The following is a 17,567-nucleotide window of genomic DNA, read 5'->3' as shown; positions in this document are numbered from 1 at the left end:
GCACAGTTCCGCAGCAGCAGCAGCAGCGTCAGTGGCTAACATTCCTCCCATAGCCACTGGCCGTGGACGCCTTGGGCGCCGCCCAGCAGGAGCATCTGCAACTCACGCTGCAGAGACACAGCAGCAGCAGCGTGTAGCACCTGCTCCGATTTTCCTCCAGCCGGGTCGGAAACGTCCCATTGAGGAAAAGGATGCAGACACTGTGGTGCAACTCATGACGGAGGATGAGCAGCCCGCCATCAGCTCTGCATCCGAGGCCTCCACCCTCACCACCACCACCACCACCACCCCTGTTCGCAGCAGCCGCCCAGCAGGGTCTGGGGAGGAGGCCAGTTCACCGTCAGTCGCCGACCTCTCATTCAGCACTCTTTTGACCCCAGGCATGATGAGTCAATTGTCTGCTGTTGTTGGCGATTTTGAGGAGGAGATGCTGATGGGCACTTTGGGGGATGAGGGATTGGACAGCAAGACTGTGGCGACAGTCAAGCAGCCCATCCATGCATCAGGAGAGGAGTTTGGGGGGTCATCATCCCAGCAGGACATGTTTGAGGAGGGGGAGGATGATGTTGATGACCCGGTGACAGACAGAGACTGGGTGCCACCACCTCCAGGGGATGTCGTCCTCAGCAGCTCGGAGGAGGAGGAGGATGCGCTTGTGGGCCTTGCAAGGAGGCGCATCATTGCAAGCATTGGCAGCGACCCACAGCCTGCTGGTGTCTCAGGCTCAGCAGCAGCAGCAGCAGCATCAGCCAGTACCACCACCAGCCGCACCCAAGCCCCCCCCCCAACCACCACAGGGAGACAGGCAGCAGCGCTTCCATGCCGTAGGGGGATGTTTCTGTCACCAATCTGGCGCTTTTTCACCATGCCCACTGTGTACAGCAAGTACGCCACTTGCAACCACTGTCAGCGGAAGTTGAGCAGAGGTGCAGACCCCTTAAAGTTCAGCACCAGCTCGCTGATCAACCACCTTGCGGCTAAACATTTCCACCAGCATGAGGAGTTCCAGAGGCTGAAGGCATCTGGTGCTGGCAGTGGCACCACACCCATCACTGCACAGCCTTCAGCAGCAGCAACAGCAGCCACCCGCCCTCCTGCTCCTCCAGCAGCACCAGCAGGAGTGCGGAAACGCACTGCTCCTCCCCCCTCTGCAACTCCTGCCGCCGACACTGAGGCCTGTTCTGGCAGCCAGTCCTCAGTGGCCTCCTCCGCTGTGTCTGGTGATTCCCGTGTCAGCAAAAGGCCACGCCAGAGCCTTTTGAGCGAGTCCTTCCAGGGGGTGGTTAGGGCTCTGCCTCCCAGCAGCCGTCGCGTGCGGCAGCTGAACGGCTTGCTGGCACGGGCCATGTGCTCCCAACTCCTGCCGTACACGCTCGTGCAGGAGGGGAGCGACATGCGGGCGCTGCTTGCTTGTGCAGCCCCAGACTGGCAGCTCCCCAGCAGACACTTTTTCTCCCGCAAGGCCATTCCAGCACTGCACCGCTTTGTGATGGCCAATGTGGAGCGAGGGCTGGAGCACGCGGTTGGTGAAAGGGTCCACGTCACCATGGACTCCTGGAGCAGCCGCTTCGGGACAGGCCGCTACCTGTCCTTCACTGTCCACTGGGTCAGCTTGGTGGAAGGGGGTGAGGATGGGAGAGCAGCAGCGGGCACAGCAGCAGCAGCAGCAGCAACACAGTGGGTGGTGCCACCCCGCAGGGTCAGGGGAACTGCAGCGGGTTCCTCCGATCCTCTGCCAACCTCCGCCACACCTGGCCAAACCCCCCGCCTCAGCAGCAGCGTGAAGGCCCGCCACTGCCAAGCGCTGCTGCACTTGGTCAGCCTTGGCAAGACCAAGCTGACGGCAGCCCACGTGTTGGCCAAACTCCAGGAGCAGGAGAGGATTTGGCTGACCCCCAGAGGCCTCAGAGTCGGAGAGGTGGTGTCCGACAATGGGGCCAATCTGGTTGCTGCCATAGACAGGGGAAACCTGACCCACATCCCCTGTCTTGCCCACGTGCTGAACCTGGTGGTGCAGAAGTTCCTGCGCACCTACCAGGGGATGGGCGAACTGCTGGAAACGGCAAGGAATGTTGTGCGTCACTTCCGGCGCTCGGCTGCAGCCTGTGCGAGCCTGGAAGACGTGCAAAAGGAGCTGGATCTGCCACGCCATCGGCTGATCATTGACGTTCCGACTCGCTGGAACTCCACCCTGGCGATGTTGGAGCGTATGGTTGAACAGAGGCACGCTGTCAACCAGTACCTTGCCCTGGCCACTGTTTCCGCAGCTCGGAGAAGGGACAAGACCAGCAACATCCCGTCCATCGTCCCCGATGATGACTGGAGGCACATGCAGCAGGTGTGCTTTGTGCTGGCTCCCTTCCTGCAGGCCACAAACATGGTGAGCAGGGACCATGCTATGGTCTGCGAGTGGGTGCCCCTGGTTTCTCTGCTGAACAGGGCCCTCGATGGTTTGCTGGAACAGGGAGCGGCAGCCTTGGACCAGCAGGAGCAGCAACCAGCTGCGCAGTCCACCTCTGAGGGGGAGGAGGAGGAGGACTTGGTGGAGGTCCCTGACCTGGCTGCTGATGAGGGGGATCAGCACAGCGCAGCTGAGTTGGTGCGGGGGTGGAGAGAGGATGAGGCGGCAGAGGAGGAGGATGAGGACAGCACTGACGTCGATGTGCCAGCAGACGTGGCCCGCCTCTTCCCAATGGCAGCGCACATGCTGGCGTGCCTGCGCAGGGACCCCAGGGTGATCCAGATGAAGCAGAGGGAGGACATCTGGATCAGCATGATGTTGGACCCACGCCTCAAGGGGAAGTTGAGCCAGTTCCTGCCGCCTGCAGGAGGAGACCCAGCGCAACAAATAAGGAGCTTGCAGCAGGCCCTTGTTGAGCGCTTGGAGGAAGCCTTCCCCCAGCCTTCCACCCCCACTGTCCAGCAGCCAGCACAGAGGCAGCAGCAGGTGCCTGCATCCAGCAGCAGCAAGCGCCCCACAGACCTGCTGTCTCTCAGCCACGAGCTCTACAGGACTGTAGAGGCTCCGGCAGCAGTGACTAGAGAGGAGATGCATGCAGCAGCATCCTCCTCCGGTCACAGCCAGCGCCTGACCCGCATGGTGGCTGACTACATGGGGTCGTACAGCGGGCTTGACAGCGATGCCCCTGTTGATCCCATGGAGTATTGGGTCAAGCGCATGGAGATCTGGAGCGAGCTAGCGCAGTACGCCCTGGAAGTGCTGTCCTGCCCCCCTTCCAGCGTGCTGTCCGAGCGCTGCTTCAGTGCAGCTGGTGGCGTGGTCACCGAGAAACGCTCACGTCTGTCTCACAAGTCTGTGGACAGACTGACGTTTCTCAAGATGAACCAGGCGTGGGTGGAAGGCGAGTTCCTGGCCCCTGTTGTCGGCGAGAGGGGGACATGAACTGGCTGCCGGAACCATCGTTAATGTGCCTTACCACCCTTTACCACCTCCTGGCTCCTGCTCACTAAGCCAGCCTGGTTCACTTTGACTATTACGTCGCCTGCAGCCACACATTTTACACCTACAGTGGGCTGCTGTGTACTGCCCTTCTGCTGTCTGTCTGTGTTTCCCACTGCCAGGGTACACAGAATGACCTTCTTCTGCTGCCACTCTGCCACCAGCTATTACGTCAAACAATAGCTATATTGGTTGCAAAACCGAAACCAAACAAACCATTAAAAAAAAAAAAGGTTTAATTTTTCTGAGGTGCCCGGGTTGAAAACTGTGTTGTTCCAGTTGTGTATTGGACACAATGTGGGCTGCACGACCGCTGTCTGGGACCTCCTGTTGTGTTTATTTACGGCCCTGGTATCACCGCTAGGTACCAGGGCTATTATGTCACGCTGCCTACCTGCTGCCACACTCACACTGCTCCTCCATACCTCCTCCTGCTGCTGCTGCTGCTGTCTGTCTGTGTTTCCCACTGCCAGGGTACACAGATGATTTACCTTCTGCTGCCACTCTGCCACCAGCTATTACGTCAAACAATAGCTGCTCGCCTACTCCTCCATTCCTCCTCCTGCTGCTGCTGTCTGTCTGTGTTTCCCACTGCCAGGGTACACAAAATTACCTTCTTCTGCTGCCACTCTGCCACCAGCTATTACGTCCAAAAATAGCTAAATTGGTTGTAAAACCAAAAACCAAAAAACCATTAAAAAAAAAAAAAGGTTTAATTTTTCTGAGGTGCCCGGGTTGAAAACTGTGTTGTCCCAGTTGTGTATTGGACACAATGTGGGCTGCACGACCGCTGTCTGGGACCTCCTGTTGTGTTTATTTACGGCCCTGGTATCACCGCTAGGTACCAGGGCTATTATGTCACGCTGCCTACCTGCTGCCACACTCACACTACTCCTCCATTCCTCCTGCTGCTGCTGTCTGTCTGTGTTTCCCACTGCCAGGGTACACAGAATTACCTTCTGCTGCCACACTGCCACCAGCTATTACGTCAAACAATAGCTGCTCACATAATTACTCTCCTCCATTCCTCCTCCTGCTGCTGCTGCTGTCTGTCTGTGTTTCCCACCGCCAGGGTACACAGATTTACCTTCTGCTGCCACTCTGCCACCAGCTATTACGTCAAAAAATAGCTATATATCTGTGTAATTGGTTGTAAAACCAAAACTACAAAACCATTACAAAAAAAGGTTTAATTTTTCTGAGGTGCCCGGGTTGAAAACTGTGTTGTCCCAGTTGTGTATTGGACACAATGTGGGCTGCACGACCGCTGTCTGGGACCTCCTGTTGTGTTTATTTACAGCCATGGTATCACCGCTAGGTACCAGGGCTATTATGTCACGCTGCCTGCCTCATTGACTGCATGCTGCCACACACTCATCCTCCTCCTCCTGCTGCTAAATTTACCTCCTGCTGTCTGTGTGTTTCCACTGCCAGGGAGCACATACAATGGCGCTTCCAACATGCGTGCGCCACCAGCTATTTGTTGTTACGCTCAAAAATAGCTGCATTTCTTTAAAAAAAAAAAAATGAAAAGAGAAATAAGTGACGAAGAAGACGATATAGAAGAAGATGAAGAAGAAGAAGAAGATGAAGAAGATGAAGAAGAAGATGAAGAAGATGAAGAAGAAGATGAAGAAGATGAAGAAGAAGATGAAGAAGAAGATGAAGAAGATGAAGAAGAAGATGAAGAAGAAGAAGAAGAAGAAGAAGAAGAAGAAGAAGATGAAGATGAAGAAGATGAAGAAGAAGATGAAGAAGATGAAGATGAAGAAGATGAAGAAGATGAAGAAGAAGATGAAGAAGATGAAGATGAAGATGAAGAAGATGAAGAAGAAGATGAAGAAGATGAAGAAGAAGATGAAGAAGAAGAAGAAGAAGAAGAAGAAGAAGATGAAGAAGAAGATGAAGAAGATGAAGATGAAGATGAAGATGAAGAAGATGAAGATGAAGAAGATGAAGAAGAAGATGAAGAAGATGAAGAAGAAGATGAAGAAGAAGAAGAAGAAGATGAAGAAGATGAAGATGAAGAAGATGAAGAAGAAGATGAAGAAGATGAATATGAAGAAGATGAAGAAGATGAAGAAGATGAAGATGAAGAAGATGAAGATGAAGAAGATGAAGAAGATGAAGATGAAGAAGATGAAGAAGAAGATGAAGAAGATGAAGAAGAAGATGAAGAAGAAGAAGAAGAAGAAGAAGAAGAAGATGAAGAAGATGAAGATGAAGAAGATGAAGAAGAAGATGAAGAAGATGAAGATGAAGAAGATGAAGAAGATGAAGAAGAAGATGAAGAAGATGAAGATGAAGAAGATGAAGAAGAAGATGAAGAAGATGAAGAAGAAGATGAAGAAGAAGAAGAAGAAGAAGATGAAGAAGATGAAGATGAAGAAGATGAAGAAGAAGATGAAGAAGATGAAGATGAAGAAGATGAAGAAGATGAAGAAGAAGATGAAGAAGATGAAGATGAAGAAGATGAAGAAGATGAAGATGAAGAAGATGAAGATGAAGAAGATGAAGAAGAAGAAGAAGAAGAAGATGAAGAAGAAGAAGAAGATATAGAAGAAGAAGAAGAAGATATAGAAGATAAAGAAGAAGAAGAAGAAGAAGTATATACAGTACTGAACAAAATTCTGGACACAACTTCTCTTTTCACCTTTTTTTTTTTTTAAAGGAACATCCCCACATAATCACTTGCTGTTGTCACTTGGAAAAAAATATGTTTCTTGCATCATTAACCCTCAAAACAAGTGTTGGGAAGCTATTTAAGGCCAATTCGAATAGTCAGCTCGAATAGTTAGCTCGAATACCGACTCAAATAGTGAGCTCGAAGTCCGAGGTCGAATCGAATAGTAAAAATTATTCGACTCGAATATTCGACTGACCTCGAATAATTTACTATTCGAATTCGACCAAACTCGAATTTTAAAAAGGGGTATTTGAGCATCACTACTAATCAGAACTACATATACACTATTTCTATAGCATGCCTTATGGAAGCAAACAACATGCACATCCTACTAATATTATAAATGGGGAAGTTTGAATGTTTGTATGTTTGTTACTCAATCACGCAAAAATGGCTGAACGGATTTGAATGAAATTTGGCAGACACATAGTACATTACCTGGAATAACATAGAGGATACTTTTTATTCCCATAACCAAAAAGTGGGCGGAGACAAATACAAATTGCTCTGGAAAACTTAAACAGCAGCCATTCTTACACTGTTAATGGCAGGGTTCTCAAACTTTGCACAGTTGGTCACTGGGTGACTGGGATTAATATTCAGAAAAGTGGGTGGAGTCTATAAAAGCCAATCAAAATTAACCTATTGATTTTCAAGGGGAATATTTACATTGCTGCCATTCTTGCACTGTTAATGGCACAAGCCCCAAACCTGGTACAGTTGGTCATTGGGTGACTGGGGTTCGAATTCAGAAAAGAGGGTGGAGCCACAGCCAATCAGATTTGTTTCATTTCAATGGAAATTATTGATGCCAAACACTGCACACCTAGCTCACAAACTAGGTCATTGAGTAACTGAGTGTTTGTACGTTAGGGTTAGAACAGTGGGCAGAGCCAACACTTGCCAAATACATACCCGGGCAATACCGGGCCATCAGCTAGTTGTATATATATGACAGAGAGAAAGATGGAGAGAAACGAAAATAGTAAGTATGTGAGACTAAGGAGGCATAGAAGGAGAAAGACCAAAGTGGTGCAGCGAGAGGGAGATGAGTGAAGAAACCAAAGCATCTGAAATATTTGGTGTAGTGGTTGCCCTTGGTAACCACCATTCGGTACCAGCGATCCAATAAGTGCACTTAGCCACTTGACATTCACATAACCGTAACAGATATTGAAGAGGACCATAGACACTCACAAGCAGTTAAGAAGTACAGGGTAAATCTGCTAGTGGTTACCCGGTGATGCCAGACTGCACCTTATTGCCCTGTGGGTGACCCCAGGTAAGTTTGCTCTCAGGAAGAGCTGAAGGAATGGGGGGGGGGGATGCTGTGAAAAAATTGCCAAAAAGTACATATTCCATTCCACTCATGTTAGCAATGCTGAAACTTACATTCTCTTCTTCTGCAATAAGGAATTAAGCTGGAACATTTTGGCTTTCAGAATGTCAGGGCGGCCCTCATTCCGCAATCCGCCTACGCTGTTTACAGATCGGTAATGAAGAAAGAGTCTTTGTTTTCTCATTTTATTCTGCCACATAATGATCACCGCAAAGAGTCCCTATTTATTCGGATATTTTATTCCCTTGAACGGAGACAGATAAAAAGACAAGTTCATTTGCTTGGACCTTTTTTTTTCTCTGTCAGTTTCTGACCTCTTTGCAGAGAGTTTTTTGCTTGTGTACATAAAAGGCTATAAAAAACAACAACAGTGTTTTGTTAACTTTCATTTTTGTTTGTTTTTTTTGTTTGATGAACACAACATTGAAGAACAAAATATATTTGTGAATATTTCTGAGCGCAATGATGCCCGCAAATTAATTTTGTAGTGCCTGGATGTTATTGATCATCTTAACCAATCGAAACCCCCCCACACATACATGAAGGTGTTAATCACTCCCCTCATCTCCCACCCACTTAAAAGTGAACCTCCTGATTAAAAATCTACTCAGCAGCACTGAAAAGGCTTGGTGTTTCTTTAACAATTTCACAGCACTAGAACTTTGTTTTTCTTACCAAAGCATCATTTTTAGCTGCATTTTTAGCTAAGCTCCACCCGTCAAAGAAAACTGCACGTGTTTTTTTTTCCCTGATGCTGTGCAAAGCATGATGGGATTTCCTATGTTGTTATTCACATTGCCTAGCAACTGGGAGGAGTGATCAGCACACAGGACAGTTGGAACTGTGTCTCATGCTCCCTGTCACCTCCTTTCAACCAAAAAGATGGCTGCCCCCAGGGGCATCTCACCCACCAGGCAAGTATAGGCGGTTGCCTGGGGCGCCATGAGGTGGTGAGGCGCCATGAGGTGGTGAGGCGCATTCCCCCGCCGCTGCTACCGTGACCATGGTTTTTTTTTATATTATATAACCTCCCGACTCAGTCCCCGGTGCTCGGCACGCTACCATGTGCTCAGCAGTGCCTCCACCTCCACTTCTCCCCAGCCAATAGAGCAATCAATACTGCTCTTCTCTGCCAGGCTCCTTCTTTAAAGCCGTGCCCCTTCTTCTCAGTAGCCACACAGGTAAAGTGTTTACCTCGTGTGGCCCAGCCTTTAACTCCGCCCCACGCCAGTCAAACCAGGAGCCAGCGGCCAGCCAGCTTATGCCCCCGACAGTCTGACCCCCCACCTGTGTCACTGGCTGCACACAGACACTGGAGCGAGACAGCCAGGGGACAGATGCAGTCACAGAGAGAAGAATGTGATGTGTCCGTGTTGGAGCCCCGCCCCCGCACAAGACAGCAACACAGCCCGGGAGAAGGGAAGTTTCTGCTCCAGAGTAGTGATGGGAATTCCGGCTCTTTTCAGAGAATCGACTCTTCTGAATCGGCTCCCATTAAAGATCCGGCTCTTACGGCTCTGAATCGGCTCTTCATTAAATATCACTAGACACCACTCAGAATCGGAGTAAAAGCCCGCCCCCGTCTCCATGACAATTCCAGACTGCTTCTCTGACTGGGGCAATCCCTCCTGCTACTGCTCTGCTCCGCCCCATACACTCCTACAAGCTGCAAGAGGAGGACTACATCTCCCAACATGCCTCAGCGGCCTTTATTGCAGAGCAAAGCAGAGCTCTGTGGGGCGGCTGAGGCATCGGCTCTTTCAAAGCTGAGAACAGTCTCTTTTCGTTCGCAGCAAAGAGCCGGCTCTTAGAGCGACCGACCCATCACTACTCCAGAGATGATAAGCTGCATGCACAGGCAGAAGAGAAGGAATGCAGGCAGGCTGCTAAGAACACTTCCTGTCCTGTGTGCAGACTCCCAGTACTGTTATAACTGCTAGAATGTGCCCTGCTCTTTTGATACTAGAGTTTTCTTTGAAAGCTGGTTAGACTGTAGGCTGGTAAAGCTGTAAACCTGTGCTTTAGTGCTGTGCTGTCTCTCCCTCTCCCCTCTCTGTTCCTCTGCCCCCTCTTCCATCTTATGCTGTCTCTCCCTCTCCCCTCTCTGTTCCTCTGCCCCCTCTTCCATCTTATGCTGTCTCTCCCTCTCCCCTCTGTTTCTCTGCACCCTCTTCCATCTTATGCTGCCTCTCCCTCTCTACTCTTTCCCTCTGCTCGGATTACGTTTATTGTCTGATGAAACGCTTCCGCATTACGATTATTTTCTGGTGAAACGCTGCTGCCCTATGATTAATTTCTGGTGAAATGCTGCTGCAATAAGTGTATTTTCTGGTGAAACGCTGCCACCTTACGAATATTTTTCGGTGAACTGCTGCTGTAATAAGTGTATTTTCTAGTGAAACACTGCCACATTACGATTACTTTCTGGTGAATTACGATTCTGAATTACGATAATTACTATTATTTTCTGATGAAACACTGCCGCATTATAATTATTTTCTGGTGAAACGATGCTGCATTATGATTATTTTCCTGGGGGGAGGGGCTTGGGGGGGCGCCACAGGTTTTCTCGCCTGGAGTGACAAAATGACTAGAGGCACCCCTGGCTGCCCCCATGAAATCACAAACATTTGCCTGTTCTTTTAAAACAGGGTGGGTAAGAGATTACATTACCTATCTATTTTAATTAACATAACTAATGTAACTTAATGACAGTATGTTTGTTTAGGCTGAAGTTCCTCTTTAACAGGACCCCAAAAAGTACCAGTTATGACATCATGCTGGTGCCCCCATCCATGCCTCTATTGGCTTAGATTACAAAGAAGGGTGTGAGCTGCTTGCGCCCCCCCCCCCCCCCCTCTTCATTGTTGACCAGAGGGGAGGTGTGGCTATTATATTTACAGACCTCCCACGATTTACTTGAGCAAGGGTGGGGCAAAAGGCGAAGGTATGTATGCAGCCTTATAGTTGAGCTGAAAAATGAGTAAGAGGAGATAAGTGAAGAGAAAAGCTTTGTGAATCACCTCTTTATCCCTTTATTATTAATAATTTATAAAGCACCAGCATATCCCATGGCGCTGTACAAAGTAAGAAACAAACATGGGATTCATAATACAGACAATGGTATACACCAATATACAAAATACACAGAATTGGTACAAAATACAGAATTTGTAATTACATTATTATCGCCCAGTAAGTTCCTTACACCCTATCCTATCGCACTTTGCATGCCTCCAGGAAGCGATGCTTCCCGGCAGACATGAGCGTTAGCTTAGACCTGCAAAAAGCAGGTCTAAACATGCTAACGCACGACATCGCCGCTGCATCTGGGGGTCTCCTTTAATAAGGAGACCCCCAGAGCTCCCCGCCGGGCCGCCGTTCATCTCTGAAGCCCCCCAGTAGCTGTGAATCAATTTCCTTCCCGACGCTGAACACCCGACGCATCTCGCTGCAAGTCCCCAACATGTAATTACAGTGTATGAGTCACTGTAATGACTCTCTCTATCCTAGAGTCCCGGCAAAGCATCTTTGAATCTGCTGACGGGGCTGCCCATTTGTTCACAGTCTGGCCAATGAAAAAGGCTCTGACAGTGAACCAATGGGGAGCCCCAGCGGCAGATCAAGGCCATGGTGCTGAAATACAGGACCACAGGTTAAAGCTTCGCTCCCTATCGCCCGTAAGATGGGAGCATCGTTCAGGCTTTTGCCTGAGTAATGCTACTGCTACCTAACGATCAGCCATCGCACGAGTGAAACTGGCAATAGGATTTGCCGTAATCCTCGTGCGATGGAAAGGTGATAACTAAGTAGCTTGCATCTTGCAAGCTACTTATCACCTTGAATAGCATCAGTCCCATTAAGTTTTAAGAAGTGAGAGGTCATGAAAGAGGATATAGCAGACAAACAGTCAGGAGCACATGTAAGGTCTGGGGTCAAGAGGTACAGTTGTGTATCGTCAGCATATAAGTGGTATTAAAACCCAAATGAGTTGATCAAGTTGCCAAGACTGTACATTTAGATGAAAAAGAGGAGGGGGCCAAGGACAGAGACTTGAGGTACCACCACACAGACAAAGGATGTGGAGAAGAAATTTGATCTGTATAAGAGACTGTAAAAGACCTTCTAGAGAGATAGGAAGATATTTCACAAATTATCTCTTCTTAAAATTGAGGTGAAAAAGAAGTAGTGCAAGATCAATCATGAAATTTATTCTGTTAATCCTCTCCATTGTCTAAAGGTTCGTATACACGTCCGATAAAGATCGTTCGTTACGAACGATTCGTGACGTTTACAAGATATTCAAATTAAACCGAAAAGATCGTTCGTAATGAACGATTGTGTACACACGTGAACGATATAAGTATAAAGTACTGAACGACGAACGATAAAAAAATGCGTGCGCAAACGGAAGTGACGTTATGACAGGCAATAAGAACATGCGTACTACTCCACAGGTAATCATTATCGGACGATCTTTGTACACACTGCAACGATTGAACGTTTATCTTTCGAAAAAATCCTCCGGGTTGGATCGGTCAAATTGAACGATAACGGTCGTTATCGTCCAAAAAAACAATCGTTGGAAAATTTGGAACGCACGATTATCGGTCCAATTGTCGTTATCGTTCGTTTTCGAACGATCGTTATCGTACGTGTGTACTCAGCTTTAGGCTGGGTACACACCACGCAATTTTCATGTAGAATCGATAGGAAATTTCCTGTCGTTTGATTATTTCCAGCATGTCCAATCTGCTTCTGATAGAAAAGGGATCCATTTTGTGCAGAACTGATCTCAAAATCTATCCCTTTCTCAATCAGAAGCAGATTGGACATGCTGGGAAGTATCAAATTACGGGAAATTTCCTGTCGATCTGATAGGAAAATTACATGGTGTGTACCAAGCATTAACTGATGTCTTTCCCAAAAAAAGAAAGGTAAGGTTGCCTAGTAATAAGTAGTGGTATTAATGTGAATGGCATAAGTTTGCATCCATTATTTGTATTGTGATCACTAGCATTAGTTCTTAATGCACCTGCACAATTGTGCCTTTGCAATGAGTGTCTGTCAGATGCATCTTGTTTAGATGCGTGACCATTCCATTGAATTTCTCTATGAATAAAATTTACCACACATTAAGCCTGGTCCATACATCCGATTTTGATTAGACGATTGTATCACTTTAAAGGGAGGGTTCATGGTAAAAAAAAAACAAAAACTAATCCACTTACCTGGGGCTTCCTCCAGCCCGTGGCAGGCAGGACATGCCCTCGACGCCACATCGGAGGCTCCCAGTCTTCTCCGGTGGCTCACCCGATCTGGCCAGGCCGGGTTCCTGATCGTGCTTCTCCTTGCGCTTCAACGTGCGTCTCACGCGGTTGCGCTGGCGTCATCGAACGTCCTACGGACTGTACTGCGCAGGCACTGAACTAGTACAGCCTGGAGGACGTCCGATGACGTCAGTGCGCCCGCGTGATACACACGTTGGAGCGCACAAGAGCCCGACCTGGCCAGGTCGGGTGAGCCACCGGAGAAGACCGGGAGCCTCCGGAGCAGCGTCGAGGGCACGTCCTGCCTGCCACGGGCTGGAGGAAGCCCAAGGTAAGTGGATTAGTATTTTTTATTTTTTTTTACACTGTGGACCCTCCCTTTCATGTAGTATGAGAGCTTACCTACACAATATGTAGATAGTATTCAAAGTCTGTTGGGCCTCATACCACATGGAAGTGATAAAATTGGTCAGTGATTGGCCAATCAAAATTGGATGTGTGTATGTAGTGTTGGGCGAACAGTGTTCGCCACTGTTCGGGTTCTGCAGAACATCACCCTGTTCGGGTGATGTTCGAGTTCGGCCGAACACCTCATGGTGTTCGGCCTTTTAAGTTCGGGTTCGCCCCGAACTTCTGTATGCCCCCGAACAGGGCCGAACAGGGCCCCTGTTCGGGCGAACAGGGCCCTGTTCGGCCGAACAGGCCGCAATACGGCCCCCCTATGGGGTCGCAGGCATAAGGGGGGAGCATGCCCCGATCGCGGGGGGGGTCGGAAATTCCCCCCACCCCCTCCGCTAGCGCTCCCCCCTCTGCCCGCTTCCCCATTCAAAAGTTTCAAGAAGTACCTGTATAGCGGATGGCCTGGCAGTGGGCGGCACTGTGGAGTGAGGAGGAGGAGGAGTCCGGAGAGTGACGAGTTGAGGGAGGCCGGGCAGCGGGCGTGAGGTCAGAGAAAGGGCGGAAGTTCCGCCCTTTCGCTGACCTCACGCCCGCTGCCCGGCCTCCCTCAACTCGTCACTCTCCGGACTCCTCCTCCTCCTCACTCCACAGTGCCGCCCACTGCCAGGCCATCCGCTATACAGGTACTTCTTGAAACTTTTGAATGGGGAAGCGGGCAGAGGGGGGAGCGCTAGCGGAGGGGGTGGGGGGAATTTCCGACCCCCCCCGCGATCGGGGCATGCTCCCCCCTTATGCCTGCGACCCCATAGGGCCCCCAAAATAGGGATGTTCGGGAAGTTCGGGGTTCGGCCCGAACATGCCGAACATCTCGGCCATGTTCGGCGAACTTTCCCGAACCCGAACATCCAGGTGTTCGCCCATCACTATGTGTATGCACCTTAAAGGGAACCTTAACTGAGAGGGATATGGATGTTTCCTTTTAAACAATACCATTTGCATGGCAGTCCTGCTGATCTCTTTGGCTGCAGTAGTGTCTGAATCACACACCTGAAACAAGCATGCAGCTAATCCAGTCTGACTTCAGTCAGAGCACCTGATCTGCATGCTAGTTGAGGGGCTGTGGCTAAAAGTATTAGAGACACAGGATCAGCAGGAGAGTCAGGCAACTGGTACTATTTTAAAAGGAGAAATCCATATCCGTCTCAGTTTAGGTTCCCTTTAATATCCGCCAATGCAGATACCTCTTTATTAGATCACTAAAGCTTGGTACACACTTTCAATTATACATCAAATATTTGATGTATATCATTGTCTGTATCATTATGTATCCCTTGTTTTTTTTTCTTATATTGTACAGCGCCACGGAATATGTTGGCGCTTTATAAATAATAATAACAATTATGATTGTCCAATCACTGACCATTTTACCACTTCTGTGTAGCAGGAGCGTTTGCCTACACAATCTGCCCAACGTATTCAATATCTGCTGACCCTGATACAACAACATGCAGAAAATTGCTCAATGATTGGCTAATCCTAATTGAAAGTGTGTACCAGCTTAAAGGACTTACGATTCCAACTACATGAAAAAAGTTAATTACCTGCCTCTAAGTTTCAGGCACGGAGGACGCCGTCTGCGCCCTCCGTGCAGCGCCGCCGGGTCCCCCGCTCATTATCCCCCCCGGGCCGGCTCCCGACCCCACGGCCCGGGTCGGGCTCTCCTGCCCCTCCAAAGATGGCAGCTTCCTCTGGCCATGGCTGCGCAGTTCGCCTGGCCGCGAATGCGGCTGCGCAGCTCTAAGGCCAGCTCCTCCGATCCACGCTACGTAGCGTGGAACGGAGGGGTTGGCCCTAGAGCTGCGCAGCCGCATTCGCGGCCAGGCGGACTGCGCAGCCGCGGCCAGAGGAAGCGGCCATCTTTGGAGGGGAAGGAGAGCCCGACCCGGGCCGTGGGGTCGGGAGGCGGCCAGGGGGGGGGATAATGAGCGGGGGACCCGGCGGCGCTGCACGGAGGGCGCGGACGGCGTCCTCCGTGCGTGAAACTTAGAGGCAGGTAATTAACTTTTTTTACGTAGTTGGCCTCGTAAGTCCTTTAAAGAGAATCAGTACTGTCTGATTTGTACAATAAAAATCATACTAATCGAGTCACTGTGATCTCCTGGATCCTTCTTTGCCGTTTCCACCGCTCCCCGCCGCGATTCTGGCTTTTAATCGCCAGTTTTAGGCAGTGTTTACAAACAAACAACATGGCCACTAACCAGGAAGTGATGTATATATATATATATATATATATATATATATATATATATATATCATGTTACAGTTTTTATTACATAGTGAATTATCTGCACTCCAGTCAGGGTTTCTCGGCATGGGCAGCTCCCTCCCCCCTCAAACAAGCTAAAATTGAGAGCAGAGTCCCTATCTGTGACTAATAAATAAAGCATACACACAGAGCCTGGAGGGGGAGTGCATAACGTCTCCCTATCACAGCAGAGGCAATGCATTCCTTTCTGGGTCGACAAAGCTTGACAAAGAAAAGAAGATTAGATATATTACAGAGACAGTGCAACTAGAAAAGACTGCAGTAATCCAGACCACATTAGAACAGGTATAGGAACTTATAGGATAGAAGAAATAAGGCTGAACATTTTGTTACAGAGTCTCTTTAGGAGACAGCGCAGCATGCATTGTGAATCTTCAGTATTTTCTGGCCGGCAGTTGATCTTGATCTGGCTGGGGTTTCTGGCTAGCGGCGTAGAGCACGGATCGTCCTCTGCTCTGCATTTTGCGTGGTAAAAGCGATTGCGTAACACGCGCCACACTCTGGTCTGGAACTTGCGTGCTATCATTGGGCATCATTAGTTATTTAAATAGAAGAATGATTCTAAATAAAGTCCTCACCATCTGTCGGCGCGTGTAATTACAAATGCATGCATATTATTACTCACCGATGTACAATAACGCGGAGATAGATTGCCGCCATTGTGCATATATGTTTGCAGTATAATAATAGCGCAGCCGATTCGAGGGCCCTCATTATCAGCGGCGATGTCTTCAGGGAAGACAGATGATGTTCTGTCGATGATGTTCCTTCGCCGTTTTTATTTTTTCTTTATTTTAATAATGTATAGCGCACGGCGATCCGTAAGGCCGCTGTCATGATTATTACCGCGGGAACGCTCTCGGGTGGCTGAACAATGAACACGAGGGGAATTGTTTCCTTGCGGTTTATTTTTCCAGGAATGTTTTGCAAGGACTTTCTTCACACCTGGTAGCCAAATAGCATGAAAAAGAAACTACGATTTAATTAGGGAGAAGAAAAAAAATGACAACATTTAGAAGGTAGCAGGAAAAAAGGGCGCCGGCTGAGGGTGGACGAAAAGGGCGCCGCCATCGACTTTAATGCAATTATCGTTAATACAGCGAAAAAGCAGAAAAAAGGGCGCTGTAATAAATATCATTAACAACATTAGAACATTATAGTTTTTGAAGTATGTTATCGTTTTAGAAGCTTGCAACGTTATATGTTTTTGTCATATTATTTTGTTTATATTTACAGATTTTACGTTATCAAAGATATTATCAATTACTATATGTAAAATGGTGTTTCTGCACAGTGCTTAGGGTTAGGCACCACGGGCAGCGGTTAGGGTTAGGCAGTGGCGTAGCTAAGGAGCGGTGGGCCCTGATGCCAGTTTTACAATGGGGCCCCCCCAAGCACTCTATACGTAACAATTGATACGGCGCACCAAAACCTGCCAATGGCAACTACAGTGTCAGAGGTGCAAGAAAAGGATGGGAAACAGTTTGTTAAGGATTACCACTATTAAAAGTATCTATTAAAGTTATTATTATGAGCACAGGACCAATAGAGAGCTAATACTGTAGTTGAGGGAGGGCCCTTCGGGGCCCCTCTGGCCCAAGGGCCCCGATGCGGTCGCTACCTCTGCAACCCCTATTGCTACACCCCTGGGGTTAGGCACCACCCGGGCGGCGGTTATTTTTAGGTAACACCAGGGGGGTGGTTAGGGTAAGGCAGCACCAGGGGTGGTTAGGGTTAGGCACCACCTGGAGGGTGGTTAGGGTTAGGCACCACCGGGGGGGGGGGGTTAGGGCTACGCACCACCGGGGGGGTTAGAGTTAGATACCACCAGGGGTGGTGGTTAGGGTTAGGCACCACCGGCGGGGTGGTTAGAGTTAGATGACACCAGGGGAGTGGTTAGGGTTAGGCACCACCGGGGGGGTGGTTAGGGTTAGGCGCCACCAGGGGAATGGTTAGTTTTAGGCACCACCAGGGGAGGGTTCTGTGTGAGAGTAGGATTGGGTTAAGCTGCATTATTGAATTGCATAATGATATTTAACGGTAATATATTTTCGTTATTATTTCTCGTCTGGTTTTTATAATGGTAT

This window comes from Hyperolius riggenbachi, chromosome 8, assembly GCF_040937935.1.
Source record: "Hyperolius riggenbachi isolate aHypRig1 chromosome 8, aHypRig1.pri, whole genome shotgun sequence".
Lineage (NCBI taxonomy): Eukaryota > Metazoa > Chordata > Amphibia > Anura > Hyperoliidae > Hyperolius > Hyperolius riggenbachi.
Note: the sequence above shows the minus strand (reverse complement) of the source record.